The sequence below is a fragment of the Cervus canadensis genome, chromosome 21, assembly GCF_019320065.1.
Source record: "Cervus canadensis isolate Bull #8, Minnesota chromosome 21, ASM1932006v1, whole genome shotgun sequence".
Taxonomy (NCBI): Eukaryota; Metazoa; Chordata; class Mammalia; order Artiodactyla; family Cervidae; genus Cervus; species Cervus canadensis.
Window position 1 is genome coordinate 10,284,699 of NC_057406.1, and position 17,598 is coordinate 10,302,296.

The 17,598-nt window shown below is 48.0% G+C and overlaps 1 protein-coding gene across 15 annotated transcripts in view; it reads left to right on the forward strand.

Annotated features, from left to right (window-relative positions):
• The first annotated feature begins 1,156 nt into the window (after nt 1–1,156).
• MICAL3 (microtubule associated monooxygenase, calponin and LIM domain containing 3) overlaps nt 1,157–17,598 on the forward strand; it is a 142,190-nt gene continuing 125,748 nt past the window's right edge. For 9 of the 15 annotated variants that reach the window (XM_043439757.1, XM_043439750.1, XM_043439760.1 and 6 more), the window contains exon 1: nt 1,345–1,550. The gene's annotated coding sequence lies outside the window, so the exon portion shown is untranslated. Of the gene's footprint in view, nt 1,279–1,344; nt 1,551–12,969; nt 13,072–13,784; nt 13,862–15,309; nt 15,442–17,598 lie in introns of those variants that run through there. The other 6 variants (XM_043439762.1, XM_043439766.1, XM_043439767.1 and 3 more) reach the window with 3 other exon arrangements.

Genomic DNA, 17,598 nt, shown 5'->3' on the forward strand with positions numbered 1-17,598 from the left:
TAAGGCTTCAGGCTCCCAATGCAGGGGGCCTGGGTTCTATCCTAGCCAGGAAGCTAGATTCCATGTGCGGCAACTTAAGAAAGATCCCTGGTGCTGCAGCTAAGACCTGGCACAGTCAAGTTAAAAAGTTCTGAAAAAAGAAAGTGGAGTTAGGTCGGGAGGGTTGTTACCAAAGTGCAGCCTGCTGCCGGTGTAAACCTCTGAAAGAGAGTAGGTGGGACCCTTACAGGATGCTTTCAAGTCTTGAATTTGACAGGTAGGGAAGACTGAGAGCTCACTGTCCTTGTCGAGTTAAACGGCTGCCACAGACTTGAGATAGTGATCAGCACTTTGGCAGTTCTGATGAGGCCTGACCAGCAAGACCTGTTGCTGAAGCCAGGGGCTCTGGACAGTTCAACAGGCAAATGAATTATTAACTGAGGTGTTGTCTGATTATGTGGAGGAAGAGAGAAGATGAGGAGGTGGCTCTCAGTACGAGTCAAATTAGAGTAGAAATTATTGGGCAAAGTGTGGCTCTCCACATATGAAAAGAACGCTCTGCTTTCAGAGAGGGAGTCAGAAAGGATATTGACTTTGTCTTCACAAAAGGTGGGGTTAATACTGTCTGTACAAAGGAACTGGTGTCAACTTTCAATCAAAGTTCTTTAGCTGATGCCCCAAACTGAAGAACATATGTAAATATTGCTAATCCCAAACCAAGGATTATAGACTTGCAAAGTATGAGGACTACGAGAGATCAATTCTACTTCAGTATCCTTATTGGATTAGATGAGACAACTGGCAACGGGACGGCGGAAAGGCACACGCAGATATCTTCTTCAATTCTCTCCATATTTTCTTTTCGCTCTCTTAACTCCAAAATTTGAGAATCCCCAATCTCTTTGTTTCCTGTCTGGATTGGATCAGATAGAAAATTCCCGTTGTGTTGTGCGGCGGCTACAGAGCGCAACAAATAACGTGCCCTTTAATAGCATCCTCTCTCCTCCCTTTCTGGCCGGCTTTGATGTGCCCACCATGCTTTTCCATTGGTCATTTCGCGCGGTTCCTCGCCCCCGTCCAAGGTTCTCAACCAATCAGCTCCTCCCTAGTCCCTCGGGGCGGGCTTTGAGGAATATACCACTGAACCTGCGGGGGGAGCGGAGAGAAGGACGGGTGTGGAGGCTGCCCTCTCTTTTACCTTCTGCATAGAACCATGAGCTTCTGGCAAAGTCTGAGCCAGCGGGTCGCGACGGCGTCCCTGGGGACGGGCGGCAGAGCGGGTTCCGGAGGCGCGCTGAGGTCAGCACCCCGAGGCCGGGGTTCGGTGGTCGCGCCCCAGGGGCCGCAGCCCCGCCCTCCCATGTGCCCGCCCCACCCGGCGGCAGCGCCGCTACCACAGCAGCAGCCGTGGTGCTGCTCGCGCGGGACGCCGACTGCTGAGGGGGCGGCTGCGGGTTGAGGCGCCGGCCAGAGCGGGGGTCGCCGCGGGACTAGGCCGCCGGACGCCGCGGCCGAGGGTCTGGACTGCGGGCTGCGGCCGGGACGCTGGCGCAGCGCGGCATGAGGCGGAGGTGAGACGGGCTCCGGACCTGGCCCGGGACCCGCGCGGGCCGGGCGCCTCCCTCTGGCCGCCGCTGCAGCCCCGGAGCGGACGGCAGGCCCGGGTCCAGGGCCGCTGGCGGCGGGCGGGAGGTTGGACGTGTTTGCCAGGGGCGCCGCCGAGGCCGGGCACGAGGGGACCCGCGAGGGGACGCGCAGCTGAGGAGCCGCGCCGGAGAGGGAGGGCGCGGCGGGACCTCGACTCCCTCATTCCTGCGGTGGCCCTCCGTCCCCTCAGGTCCCCACGTGTTCCCCCTTCCCCCGTGTCCCTCATCTCCCCTCTCCCCCCATGTTCTTCGTCCTCTCGTCTCCTTGTGCTCCCATTCCCCGTGTCCCCTCCTCCAACTCTCCCGTGTCCCCCAACCCCCGGGTCCCCCCATCCCCCGTGTGCCCCGTGTCCCCCATCCCCTGAGGCTCACGGACCGCCCTGGTCTCCCGACTCCCCGCAGACTCAATTGAAGGAAGGCGTCTGCAGCCTCGCACTCAGCCCGTGAGCTCTAAGGTGGCGGCTGTTTACCGCAGGCATCGGTTACGGTGACATCAGTGCTTAGCGCTGAGAAATGCAGGCCAGTTGTGAGCAGTGTTTTCCTCGAGGCTTACACCTTCTCATTTTCTGGGACGTGTGTGGGGAGATGGCGTTTAAAACTTGGCGAGTCCCATCTGACAGTCTGCTCGGGAGACAGCCGTTTGGATCGTACCCTGGGGGTGCGTGTGAGGTGCGGTGGGTTTTGCAGTGAGCTGGACCTTCCGCGTCTGCGCTGGGCGGGCGGGGAGGCCCTGCCCTCCTTACCTGGCCACGCAGATGGCAGCTCCTGGTGCTGGCTCTCCTCCGAGCACCTCTGTAAAGGGCCCTCCAGAAGCTTGTATACATGTCTTACTTCATGGTCAAGTGGACTTGGTCAGAAACTTGGCTCAGGTTGTTGTGGCCCTACAGTGAATTCTCCTTGTTCTCTAGGATTTTAAATTGTTTTAACTTTTTGGATAGGATACTAAACACCATGGCTTAATTCCAGAATTATAGGGAAAACAGGGTTTAGATGGTCCTCTTGCAGAGAATCTGTAGGAACTTAGACCTGGTTCCTAGCCAAGCTGCCTTTTTGTGTTCACGATGCTAGCTTTTGAAATGTCTAGAACGTGACTGCTAAATTGTGAGGTCCCCCTACCCCACACCTGGTATGGTTCCGGTGATCATGGTGTTTCTAGATTTGGGGCAGAAAATGGGCTCTAGAGTAATGTGTACCAAATATTCTGTGCAAGTATATCTGGCACATAGTACGTGTTTAATAACCATAAGTAATTTTTTTTTTCCTTTCCTGTTTGGGTTTGGGAGACCTGTGGATGATGAAATTGGATACAGTTTTGTTTGCATGCTCCCTTTTTAAGTTAGGACTAACCCTCCAATCCCCCCACTCTTCTTCCCATCCCAACCTCTGGCTCTCACACCAAAATTTTTATGGTGGGTTAAAAATTAAACTCAAACCTCTTAACCTAGAAGTAAATATCAAACAAGAAACAATTGAGCTCTTCCTTCCAGCTCAAATGTGCTTTTTTTTTTCCAGGAAGGATGGTATGCACCGTAGACGAGATCTTACTTGCTCAGCACAGGAGAATAAAGGGTCAGAGTGGACCCTTTCTTGGGTCTGTTGAAAATTCCTGTGGGTAAGGATTTTGGTTGACGTTGGTTTAACCTGTCCAGGTGGAACCATAAGCCTTTCCTAATTTCTCCTGGCACTGGCATCTAAGAAATGGCCTGGGTGGGTGACACCTGACCAGCAAACAGGGCACACTCCTAGATTTGATGGGCTGTACCTCTGAACTGGGCTTTGCAAGGAGCAGCCATGTACCCCCTCCTTCTGTACCAGGCTCATTGTGACCAGATTGAAAGGCTATCAGACCTAATGTTCTTGAAAGCCTGAGTAACATCAGTGGTTTACGTACGTCCCGTTATACTGGATGTGATGTTTCAGTAATAATTGTACTCTGGATTTCCTTACTGCTTTTCTTTGAGGAAGTGAAAGCTTTTTTATCACCTGTTATCTCACTGATTCTTTTTTGTCTGAGGTCATCAGGTTTAGTGCAGTATATTATTTCCCACTTTATGGATAAAGAAATGGGGGGGACGTGCTTTGTTCTAAGTTGTGAGTGGATGGCTAAGTTGGACTTTGATTTTTCCTTCATATGGAATTTCACTAATACTTTCTTTTTGAAACCTGGAAGACTTAAAAATACCAAACCATTATGCTTTTCAGATTATTAGACAGCTGAGAATAGTTGACATTTGCTGGGTGCTTATGTGTGGGGGCTTATGTGTGCCAGTCGCTTCACGTACATCACCTCATTTGTTCCCCACGACAGTCTACAAGGTAGGACATGTTATTTTCCCTGGTTTTACAGATGATGAACTAGGATTTGGTGAGATGTGTGACAAGGCAGGTCAGGCCTCAAAGCTGGGCTGATTCTGAAGTGTGTGCTTCTAACCTCCGTGGGTGTTAGTGGAGATGGGGAGCAGACAGCAGAGTCCCTGACACCTGTTGCTGCTGCTTGCCTGGCTCTGATGGGCTGTGCCTTGTACAGGGGTTTCGTTTTTCATTGAAATAGAAGAGTGGAAAAGATTCTGGACTATTCCTGGGCCATAAGCATTCTTTAGCCAGGTCATTACTTTAGAAAAAAACAAGAGTTGAAAAAATATCTGTATTTGGAGAGTGTGAAATGTTTTATGAGGCCAGACGGGGAATATAGAGAGGGAGACAATTGAAATGGTTTGTGGACAAAAGAAATTTGTGATATTCTAATCCAGGTAACTCCTATAGTACCCAGGCTTTTAAACTTAAGCTGCAGGTTGAAATTGTAAACCTGGAGGCATGGCACTTGGGCTAAAATCTGTGCAGTAAATAAGACTCTCAGTTTCTACTTTAGGTGGCAGGGTTGAAAATCTGATTCCTTTTTGGTTTCTAACTTCTACAAATAATGTGGTACACTGTGAGTGGTGGGGATATTGTTTGGAAATTTATCTAAACTCTCTTCGGGCTTTCCCTTGCCTCCATGCACCCTCCTGTCACCTTTGGTTCCACTTTTCAGAATTCAGCTCTGATCCAGTGGAGTGGGTTGGGTGGTGGAGGAGACAGAACAACATCCCTTCCTTCTGGGGCTCAGCTGCACGTGACTTGCTGTTTTCTTGGTGTGGGCTTTAGCTGTCTTCTGGTGTTAAGGCTTACTATGGTAATCAAGAAACTGGGGAGGGAGGACAGGGAAACTGTTGCCCTAAAAACTCTGCAGCTCATTCACTTTTTGTCAGTGTCAGTCTTCACAGAGAAGAAAAAATTACAATTGAAAAACAAAAGGAATAAAGTGGTAATAATCAGATTAAGAAGGGAGAAGTAGGATTGTTGGTTTGAACCCTGGTGGAAGGTGGAAGAGGAAAGGCAGGAGCGTCTGCCAAGTGGTCAGTCCTTAGAGGTGCCTCCTCACTGTCTGTGGGGACGAGGAAAGAGCAGACTTGTGTGTATGTGTGTGTGTGTGTGTGTATGTTTGGCTGAAGGCCAGGAGAGGGTCTTCTTGCATTAGGCCGGTCTACAGAGGTCTGTTTGACCATGTATCTAGGGAAGGATCTGGTCTGGTGAACTCTGGAAGGAGGGGAGCAGCATTCCATCAGGCGGTTGACTAGTAGCTTTTATTGATTTTTCCTTACTATCTTAAAACGGCTAACTACACAAAAGGCAGTGTGAAACTTAGGTTGGTCTGGCTTCGTCCAGTCTCTTCCCCTGCCTCTTTTCTGTTGCTGATACGTCAGCATTGGAACTTGAAAACAGGGGCAGAGCAGCCCAGAGGGAGGACCAGGGGTGGACGATACTTCTCCGGCCCATCACCCCCTGAGTTATGACAACACACTGCTGCAGGCTGTCCCGGCCTACAAAATGCCCACTGATGAGGGTGCCAGCGACACCCCTCCCTGCCTTCCCTCACTTTACCCCCTCCAGCTGCCTTGTGATTGAGTGGGGTTTGTGAACATGTTGGGTTTGTGAGTGGGAGAGGAGGAGAAGTGGGTAAGCAGTGTCTCAATGGTGGTCTCTGCAGGAGCACATGGAGGCAGGTGGCTGTGTGCTGGGCCTGTTCTGAGTGGCTGCTCGGTGGGGGGCGGCACACTCCGTCCTCATGGCACCCCTGTCTCCTGCACAGAGAGCTCAGTGATGGCCCCGTTGGGAACGGTGGGCTCAGCTTCAGACTCAGGTGTTTGGTTTCAGAGCTGTGTTGTCACAGACCAGTCAAAGGCAACTGACTGGGGTGGACTTGCCTCCATTCTGGGGGTCATCCTTTCTCTCTTCCAACCATCCCTGCACTGTTTCACATTGTCCTTCTCTTCACTTTTGCATTATCTGCTTGAAGTGGTCTATGAGAGGTGCATTTAGGTTAAACGGACGCATTCCTTCAAAACGGGCAGAGTCGGAGGAGATGTCTCTGAAGCATCCAGAAGGGAACACCTGTGGGTGCCCCAGCAGGTACACTTAGCACAGTGTAGGGTCCTCAGGGACCTCGGGCTGGGCCATGGGATCGGGAAAGAGTGTTGATTACAAGTCTGCTCCCTGAAAAGCTCAGGAAACCTGTCCCCTTCCCTCCTATACTTTTTGGCCTAGCGTAGGTTTCTGATTCCTAAAACTGAGAACTCGTGCAAACCCTATCATTGTCCTAGCTCAGCTACTTTATGGATGATTTTTATTTTATTCTGTTTTTAAACGAACTAGTGTGGGATCCTAACCACTATTTGGAACAGAACCTTTTACCCAGTTTGGTCATGCCTGGTCAGAGTCATTTGTTTCCCTATGAAAAACGAATAGGAAGTATTTGAACTCGTGATATGGACCTGTTTCAGTTTGTTTCCAAAGCAGAGAGGCTCTTCTCAAAACCAGACTTGCGTAGGTAGGGGGAAAAACAACCTTCTGCCTTTGGCATTTTAAGTACCTTTAGACAAGTGAATACCATGGGCAGTTATGTAGGATCAGCTATCACTCAGTGAGTCTTACTGTGTGCCAGACACTGCCGAGCACCTGTGTGCACACACCACTTCTAGTCCCCTGCTTCCCATTCGGGAAACTTCCAGAGAGGCTGAGGTCCAGAACCGTAGATACTCTGCGGAGGCCGGATGACTGCAGATCCTGTGCATTTAATCACCTTGCTGTGAGGTGATGTGTTGAGGGAGCAAAAAGAAGAGGAAGCAAGGAAGAAAAGGACAGTAAAGGGCAGGGGAGAGAGATTGGTGAGATGGCAGCATGGCTGGGCCTTTGGGGCTGCCTGGACTCGGTGTGCCTCAGTGGGCTGAGCAGGACCCAGAGATGCTGCTGCCTGACCACCCTTAGGGAGCCTGGGGACAGAGGGCCCAGAATCTGAGAGCTTGGACTTCAGGCTGGGGCTTCTTAGCATGTGTTTATGGAGCACCTACTGTATGTAAGGTGAGTGCTGGACAATGAGATGCTGTTTGCCTGCAAGCAGCCTGGGGCGGGGGTGGGGGTAGGGATGGGGGTGGGGAGAGTAGGCACAGATGCAGAAAACTATAACGTGCTGTGATTTGCGACTCCACTGGCCAGCGAGCCCTGAACATGGAGTGGTAAGAAAATTTATATTATCAGGCAAAGTATTTTTTTCTCCATTCAGTTTTGTCAATTTTGTGCAGGTAAGATTGAGAATTTCTAGAATTTACCCCCATGGCTATTGTTTTAGTAATGTTTGTATATTTGCAAACAGAGGATCTCTTTGCTGCTGCTCTCTGAGGTCCAGCTAGGCAGCTTGGTTGCAGGAAAGGCTGGGCCCACCTCCTCTTCCTGCCAGCTGGCCTTCAGCTCAATGCCACTGCCATTTGTGGCCTGTGCTGCTTGCCTTGGAGGTACCAGGCTCCAGGCTACCATTTCCCTGGTGCTCTGATGGGTGGGAGCAAACCTGAGCAGGAGGCGCTTAACCGATGCTTTGGGAATTAGATCGGGCCACGTTACCTCTGAGGCTCGTTTCTAACTCTCGGACCCCAATACTGTGCCTACTAGAACCTGGGAACTCCATGGTTTCCTTGTGCTGGTACCTGCCAGCTCTCCCACTCGTCCTTCCTTAAGTATCTCTTTGTCATATGCTGTATTTGGAAGCTGATCTATCATGGAAAAGGCCTGTTAGGACTTCTTGCTGGATATGTTCAGTGAGATATGGGTTTTGCTTGTGTTTTAATCTTTTATTTAATAAGACCTTTGGATCACTATGATCAAATATATTCAGATAGAAGTTGCTGTGTCTCCTGGAAATGGTTACGCATCCTCCCCTTTGCTCCCTGCTGTGTTACTTGAGTTGACTCCATTTGGTAATAACATTTAGGACCCTTTCACATGTTGCTAACGAAACTCCCTCTGTCCAGGACCAGTGACCTCAGAGAAGGGTTCATTAGCTTAAAGATACCCTTGCTTCAAGCAAAGTTGGTGTATGAAAATGTGGAGTGACCTCCAAAGTATAATTGTGTGTGTCTGTATTTCTTGAATTCTCCATAGGATAGTTTTGCAACAGCATTCTTTCTTGAGGAATTTAGAATTTTGCTTTTCTGTATACAGCTTTTCGTGATGGGTCTCCTCTTCCACTCTTGGTGGAAGTGGCTTCCCATCATTTTTACCTGCCTTGCCTTCTCCACGTCCCACATAGGTGCAGCCTCAGAGCTGTACACGGTCCTGGGCCCTGCCTCTGCAGGCTTCCAGGCACTCTTCTGGCTGTGGTCAGGGCGTGTCCCGGCAGCGCCTGGCTAGCCAGCCTCTCCCCAGGCAGTATTCATTTGCACCCCCGGGGCCACCTGGACCGTCTGCACCTGTGCTACCTCCCTTGCTCTGGATGCAGTTGGTCTTCTTGTGCTTGTTTCTAGGCTCTTCTGCAGGCTTTTATGAAGCCCAGATGCATGGGCATAAGTACCTACCAGGGTAGGGTAAAGGTTACTCCCTGGTAGGACATAAAGGAGGGTAAGGGGTTTGGCTTAAAACCTTGCTTGTGTTGAGGTATGGGAAAGGTGGGAAGGGAACTAATTTATTAGGAGTGTGCTTTATCAGTACACTGTATGACAAGACCTCCTTTACGCCTTACAAGAGTCTTTCATATGTGATGCCCACCTAACTGGTTAGGAACCATGAGGCTCAGTGAGGTTAGGTGGCTTGCCTGAGATCTCTTAGCTGGTGAAGGGTGGCACCAGATTAGATTAAAACGCAGAATGTGGGATTGAGTCTGTTTTTTTGGTTCGTGCCTGTGCTTCATTATCTTCTAGCTCCGCTTCATTACACCTAGGTTTCAGGGATTGCCTGAATAATCTTACCTGAGAAAGAAATCCAAAGGAAGAGGAAAAGAAAGGAGTGACATTTTCCTGGATTCCATATCTCTGTAAAGGAAAAAAATGTTGCCACCATTCCAGTTCTACAAGGATCAAGGCATTAGTCACTGCAGTTGCCCCCTGACAGTGCAGCCTGAGAGGAATTCACAGTGGAAGAAAAACAAGCATTCTGCGCTTTGGGCATGCCGGCCCCTGGATAGTGAAGATAGTTTGGACACTCAGGGAGAATTTCAGTGAGCTCAGATTCCTGCATCTTTTTGTACGTAGAAAAGCACTAAAATCATTAACTTGAGTTGTCTGTTCTTTGTGAGTAGTAGTAATCTTTTTATGCTTGACTGCATGTTTTTCTCAGCAAAAAAGTTCACACATATCCTGGCTCCTTCCTTTCTCCTTTGGAGCAGTTCCTCTGAGTTTTCTGAGAGGCTGTCCCCGGGGCTGCAGTCCTAAGTAAGGTTCGCAGGTGAATTTGACACACACCCTGTCTCTCACACAAACACACTCTCTCTCACACACATACCTTCTCTCTCACACACACATTCTCTCTCTCTCTCACACACACACACCCTTTCTCTCCCATATACACCCTCTCTCAGACACATACCTTCTCTCTACACATAGACTTTCTTACACACACACTTGCACACATATATCTTCTCTCTCACACACACACACAAACCCCTTTTTCTGTCATATACACCCTCTCTCATTCTCACACACACTATATTTCACACACATACCTTCTCTCTCTATACATACTCTCATACACACACCCCTTTTTCTCTCATACACCCTCTCTCACACACACTATCTCTCACACACATACCTTCTTTCTCACACAAACTCACAGTCACACTCTCGCACACACGCATCCTTTACACACACACCCTGTCTCATTACACCCTCTCACACACACACTGTCTCTCACACACATACCTTCTTTCTCACACAAACTCACAGTCACACTCTCGCACACACGCATCCTTTACACACACACCCTTTCTGTCTCATTACACCCTCTCACACACACACTGTCTCTCACACACATACCTTCTCTCACACAAACTCTCGCATGCACACTCTGGCACACACACCCCTTTCTCTTACACACTCTGTCACACACACCCTTTCTGTCTCATTACACCCTCTCACACACACTGTCTCTCACACACATACCTTCTCTCTCACACAAACTCTCGCACACACACACACCCCTTTCTCACATACACCCTGTCTCTCACACACCCTCTCTCTCACACACATACACACACACACCCCCTCTCTCACACATCCTCTCTCTCTGTCACACACTATCGCTCTCATTCACACTCACACATGCACCCTCTTTCTCTCTCTGTCTCTCACACCGCCCCCCACCCCCATGTGTAGCGGTAAGGAGCGTGAACTCTGGAACTTCTTGTGCATCATGTCCTAGGGTGTGTGACCTTTATGTGTTCTTTAACCTCCGTGGGCCTCGGTGTCTCCATCTGTGCAAATGACATGACAGTCGTCTGTGCTTGGTGTGGTTGTGAGCGTTGCGAATCCTGCCGACGCTTGGTCAGGGGCAGTGAACACCATGCGTGTAGCTGGTACTGCAGTTGACTGAAGGGACAGTCTCAGGTGAAGCTGGCTGGCTCCACGCTTACCTGTGTGAAGCGCCCAGATGCACCCCAGCTGCATCCTTGGCTCTGCGTTGCTTTTCCTGTTAGCACCTGTTTGGACTTCCTAGAGTAATTTGTTTATGACTTTGTCATCTGCTGGGCCCCTTCTCTGCATGTTGTCCTGCACTGGGTGCCAGGCAGGGCCCAAGTTCCAGAGGCATTCGACGTCCCTGCTTCAGAAGAGACGGCTGGGTGAAGGGAGAACAACGGCAGTGAGATGCCAGACGGCTCGGGCAGGCACCTCCAGCCTCTGGGGAGAACGAGCACAGGCACTTAGCACTGAGCTGTGATGTGCACAGCGCTGGTGTAGACGCTTTGCACGCATCCTCAGCCCTGCATCCTGGATGCTGCTCTCGTCGCTGCTCCGCAGATGAAGATAGACACCCAGGTGTCTCGGCCAAGGGCACACAAGTGAGAGGAGCCTGGCGTTTGGACCCTAGTCTGCTGACGCGTGGGCCCGTGGGGGCTGCGTCTCAGCTCCCGTGGGTGCAGGGCTGCCTGGAGCGAGAGTGAGTGCGGAGCACCCTGGGCTCGGCAGCGAGGAGGCCGGCCTGGCAGAGTCGGGGCTGAGCTCAGTGTGTTTGGGCCTGGAGCCGCATTTGGCCTGGGTGTTGGGAGATGAGTGAGACGTGTTCCTTGCCTTCTGGAATCTTCCTGTAGCTGTGGAGACAGACACACAAATAGATGCTTGCAGTGTAGTGTGGTGGGAACTGTGATGAGGGTAAGTATAGGGTGCTGGGCACAGAGGAGAGGAAACCTGGAAACGCTCTTTCCCAGGGTCTTAAAAGGCAAGTTAACGGTGAGTGTGCCACTGAAGGCAATAAGAATTTTCTTTTGTTTGTTCCTTTTTTAAAAGAATTTTTGTTGGCATATAGTTGGCTTACAGTGTTGTGTTACTTTCTGCCATACAGCAAAGTGAGTCAGTTATACATGTACATATACCCACTTTTTTATTTTAGAGTGTTTTCCCATTAGGCCCTTACAGAGTACTGAGTAGAGCTTCCTGTGCTATACATAGTAAGTCCTTATTTAGTTACCTATTTTATGTATATTAGCGTGTGTATGTCAATCCTGACCTCCCATTTATCCCTCCATACCTTCCCCCTGCTAACCATAAGATTGTTTTCTACATCTTTAACTCTGTTTCTTTTTTGTGAATAAGTTCATTTGTACCTGGATTTTTAGGTTCCACGTATAAGCAATATCATATGATATTTGTCTTCCTGTGTCTGACTTTACTCAGTATGACAAAGAAGAGTTTTCTGAAAGGCAGAGGACAGCATGAGCAAAAAGGCATGGCACTGTATGCTTTTCTTACTAAAAGCGAGTTTGTTCACCTGGTCTGATGAATGCCAGGAAACACTGTGAAGTTTATAATCAAGTTAATTCATTAGAGGCTTGTGGACACAGAGCAACAGCACAGAAGTTGTGTTTTGTGTTGATTAATCTGGTGGAGTGGGGGAAGATGAAAGTTGGGCAAGACCAGCTATTGGAGAAGTTGGCAGGTTTTTCTTTGTAAGGGACAGGAAGTAAATATTTTCTGCTTCAGTGGGCCATATGATAGCTGATGCAACCACGAGGCTGCTGTTATAAGTGGGAAAACAGATAATTGGTAAATGAATGGGCATGGCTGTGTGCCAGTAAAGCTTTTATGCCCCACCCCCCAAGTTTGAGTTTAGGTAATTCTCACAGGTCACAAAATAGTTATCTGTCAATTTTTTCTCCAACCATTAAAAAAACATAAAAGTCCTTGACTTGCAGGTTGGACTTGGCCCACAGGTCATGGTAATAATTCAGGTGTGAATGACAAACTAGAACAGGATGTTGGCGATGGAGATAGGCAGGGACTTGATGCCAGAGCCATTTTGGAAAGAAGACGCTGATTAGATGGAGGAGATAAGGAGAGGGGAGAGACCCGGGTAGCACGGTAGTGTCAGGTTTCGTGTCTTCCCAGCCCCTCTTCTGGTAAAACTGGTCTTAATTTCCATGCGCCAAAAATACAGCTTGATTGTGGAGAAAAACCCCAGAGACAGCGAACCGTCATGCTGTCAGCACTGAGTTGTTCTAACGGCCTCCACGTGAAGTCACTGTACCGCACACCTGTGCTGCCTGAGCCTCCAGGGGCCTCACCGGGTCAGTGTGCCCACCTTTTTGTCGGGGCACTGGAAAAGTTTAGTTTTTGGAGGACTTTTGATGTCATTTCTGACTTACAGAGAAATGGTAAGAGCAGTACTGGCAGCTCCTTTGTATCTGTTCCCTAACTTTGTTAATTAGATTTTATTACTTACGCTTTGTCCCATTTGCTTTATCGTTATTCTCCCTTGCCGAACTGGGTTCCTGTTCCAGCTCTGCCTTTAGTGGCTGTGGCATCCTGGTCCTGTGTCTTTGTCGCTCTAGGTCTCAGACTGTCAGCTCCCTAGTAGAGCCCTCAGTAGGATTGGATGAATAATACACGCTGAGTGCCAAACGTGCTATCGCCTGGCTGGCAGCAGATGGTTGGTGAGTGTTAGTTCCTTTCCTTCCTCAGTCCCCCTGGAAGCAGTGAGTCAGTGAAGGAAGCAGTCGGCAGGGAGGAGCAGGGGAAATCCTGAGTCCAGGTGTAAAGAGAGGGACAAAAACAAGACGTCAGAGATGTGACCGTGAGAAGGAGCTCTTATTATCAAGCTTTGACACTAAGATGAGGATTTAGGGTTTTTTATTTTTGTTTTTGTTTTTTGTTTTTGTAACCTTATTTTGATATAATTTCAGAAAAAGCAAGAATGGTACAAGGAGCTCTTGTTCCAGAAGCACCCATTGTCTTTTGTCCCATTTGCTTTTTCATATTTTTTCCTTCTCTTTTTATAAACTAGGGAAATCAAGCCCTAAATACTTGAGTGTTTGTTTCCTAGGAACAGAGATACTCTCTCAGATTGTGATAGGGAGCCCGAGGTTCTGAAATAGGGACGTGGCATGGTGCGAAGATACTTGGGAAAGATGGGCTGACGGCCAGGGCCCTGTGGTAGGCAGTTTGGAATAATTTTCACTGCAGGGTGATGAGGGCAAACTGTGACCAGAAACGGGAGGGATGCAGACCCAGAAGACGTAGGACAAGGGAGAGGGTGGGAGGAACTGCTGCTTTCTGGGAGGAGAGCTGCGCGAATTGCTGAAAAAGCACATTCAACTTTAGCTTATACTTGGGAAAATGAAACGTCTCTCCCCCCTTTTATTCACAGTACAGTCTGTGGAAGGTAAAGGCCCACCACCTGCTGGCCAGTGGGGCTGGAGTCTTTGGAGGAGCCCACAGGTCATGGTAATAATTCATCTTTGGAGGAGCAGTTCTTCGGGCTTTGTCCCGAAGCTGGTCGGTAGAGAGGAGGGTTCAGGTGAGGGTGAGGGTGAGGTCTGATGGAGACCGCAGAGTCCTTAGTGACAGGCAGGTGGGTAAGTGGGGAGGGTGGGGGGCCAAAACCACTCTTGGGAAGGCAGCTGGGCAGGACCCACAGGGAACCAGGCAGAGACGTGCAGACCAGAGACAGTTGAGAGGGAGGAGAGGACCAAACTGAGCTCCAGGAGCCTGGATCAGTGGGTGCTTGTTTGGCTCTGTTTTTTCCAGTGTGAGGGCCAGAACTTTAAGAAAGCTGTAAGGAATGCCCTGTGAACAGTGCCACCCAGGATGCTAAGCCAGATCAGACTGAGGGGTTTAAAATTAGCCTCCCACTGCTGAGTGTGTTCTGAAAGAAATACCTCAGGGAGAATAAATATATCGAAAAAGGTGTCGTAGATTGGAGCTTATGTGAAAAAATGTTAGTCATGTCTGACTTTTTGCGACTCCATGGACTGCAGCCCACCAGTCTCCTCTGTCCATGGAGTTCTCCAGGCAAGAATATTGGAGTAGGAAGCCATTCCCTTCTCCAGGGGATCTTCCTGACCCAGGGATCGAACCCTTATAATAAGTATTAAAAGACCCGCCCCCTGCCCTTTGTGAAAGTGTGTTAGAGGGAAGATTGTGCTGGTCTCTCTGGCTTTCAAAATTCCCAGCTCTGGGAAAACCTTGTTGTAGGAAAGTCTTAATTCTCTCTGGAGTCCTAGGGGTGAAGTCACTGCAGGATTATACTTTGTTTCCACAGACATGCATGAGCATCTTTTGTGTACTAAACACTGGGAGTGTAGGAGTGAACCATGGCCTGCCAGAGCTTGCTCATACTTTGTGGTTAAATTTTCAGAAATTTTGCAAGTTGGTTGTTAAATACAGCTGTTGTTAAAAATTAATTTTATAAGCTTATAATTAAATTGTATTGGAAATAAGAATATTTAATATATACTCAAAGTTCATTCCTTCTTCATTATTTTAGCGTGAACTATGCTCTCAGGACTCTTGACCACATATGGTGGAAATACTGTTTAATTATGAACTATGGTACGTCTCCTCCCAGCTCTGTATTCAGAGATGTCAAGTCCAGAGCTTGAACTTGGCCATGGTGGGTGTATTTATACCATAGAAACCAACAGACTCTACACATCGAGGCTTGATTTGTTATTTTGTTCATTGTCTAAGAAAGTGATGGAAAAATGTTAACATTTTGCATTTTTAAACTTAAAAATGTTTTGTGTCCATATCCAGTATATTGTGCATAGCACAAAAAATTTGAGGAAATAATTCTTTTAGTATTTGACAAGCTAGGGTCCAGTTCAGTGAGAAGTTGCTTATGTCATGTTTGATACAGCTTTTTTTTTTTTTTTTTTTGCCATTCCATGCAGCACAGAGGAGCCTAGTTCCCCAACCAGGGTGAAATTGCCCCCCTGCAGAGGAAACATGAAGTCTTCGCCACTGAACTGCCAGGGGAGTCCTGATATATATCTTTCTTGTCCAGTTTTGTTTTACTCTTTAAGGTAAATGATAATAACCAACATTCACTTATTTATCAGTTGAATCTATGGATTGGCCATCAGTTCACTTCAGTTCAGTTCAGTCACTTAGTTGTGTCCGACTCTTTGCAACCCCACAGGCTGCAGCATGCCAGGCTTCCCTGTCTATCACCAACTTCTGGAGCCTGCTCAAGCTCTTGGCCATTGAGTTGGTGATGCCATCCAACCGTCTCATCCTCTGTCGTCCCCTTCTCTTGCCTTCAGTCTCCCAGCATCAGGGTCTTTTCCAGTGAGTCAGTTCTTTGCATCAGGTGGCCAAAGTATTGGAGCTTTAGCATCAGTTCTTCCAATGAATATTCAGGACTGATTTCCTTTAGGATGGACTGGCTTGATCTCCTTGCAGTCCAAGGGACTCTCAAGAGTTTTCTCCAACACCACAGTTCAAAAGCATCAATTCTTCAGCACTCAGCTTTCTTTATAGTCCAACTCTCACATCCGTACATGATTACTAGAAAAACCATAGCTTTGACTAGATGGACCTTTGTCGGTAAAGTAATGTCTCTGCTTTTTAATATGCTGTCTAGGTTGGTCATAGCTTTTCTTCCAAAGAGCAAGTGTCTTAATTTCATGATAGCACTTACCATCTGCAGTGATTTTGGAGCCCAATAAAATAAAGTCTGTCACTGTTTCCCTTGTTTCCCCATCTATTTGCCATGAAGTGATGGGACCGGATGCCATGATCTTTGTTTTTTGAGTTGCGTTTTAAGCCAGCTTTTTCACTCTCCTCTTTCACTTTCATCAAGAGGCTGTTTAGTTCCTTTTTACTTTCCGCCATAAGGGCCTTTCTATGGATTGGCCATAGATATGAATTAAAACAACAACAAAAAACTTTGAGCATCAATTGACTGTATGGACTAAAGAGCATTATGTATTTTATACTCTATTACTTATTACTATGGGCTTCCCTGGTGGCTCAGTCAGTAAAGAGCCCTGCAATATAGGAGACCCAGGTTCAACCCCTGGGTCAGGAAGATCCCCTGGAGAAGGAAATGGCAACCCACTTCAGTATTCTTGCCTGGAGAATCCCCATGGACGGACGAACCTGGCAGGCTACAGTCCATGGGGTCACAAGAGTTGGACACAACTTAGTGACTAAACCACCACCACCACTTATTACTATATATTTATTAATATTATATATTTTGTACTCTATTACTTATTATCATATATTTATTAATTTTGCATATTTTATTGATATTATATGTTATATAACTTTATATCAGTAAATTTTATAATAAATGTACATACATATAAATAACACAAAAATGGTTTAGAGAATAGGTTGTTAGGCATTTACCTGCACAACACCATAGTGAGTTAAACAAACACTGCTTTCACGGAGTTCACAGTTTAGTATAGATGAGTCATAAATCACAGACATGCATAAGTGTGCAAAGGGCCTGGAGGAAGGCCCAGGGCAGGGCCTGGGAAACTGTGACGCGGTGCTCAGTCTGGCCAGAGCTGTAGGCTGGGGAGTGGGGGGGCCAGACCAGAGGGGCCAGCTTCTGGGGAGCCAGGGAGAAATGTGAGGGCTTAGAGGGTGCTCAATGATGGGAAGGAAGCAGGCGGGGCTTTTGGAAAGAAAGGTGGGTGTGGACCAGGTGGCTGCCTGCTGTAGGTCATGTGAAGGTCGTGTTAGCAGTCAAGGATCCTGCTTTTAGGCCGATTGGCCGCTTAGCTGCCACAGGCATGTAAATGTGGCTTCCTGTTTGGCTTTAGAAAATAGGTATTAATAATGTTTTTGTGAAGCTGATACTTAAATTTAACACATACAAATTATCTATTTCCTGTGTGCAGGACTTTGTGCTAATGGTTTTCAAGGGGACATAAATTGTTAATGTTGTCTTTGTCCATTAGGAATGCGTTCTATGGGAATGTGTTATATGGTAGGAGAGCCAGATATATGTACAGTGAACTGTAACATACGGTGACTTTGAACAAATGCTGTGCAGAAAGCAGTTCATTCTGGTTGTGGGTGGGAAGGCCATATAGACAAAGCAGGGAAGTAGTTTTCAGTAATCTGCTTGGGGAACCCCGGAAGAGTGTCCCTGCATTTGACGAAAAACCCTTACTGTCTTTATTTCCTGATTTATCCCCATTGTCTAGGGATAAATACCCTGA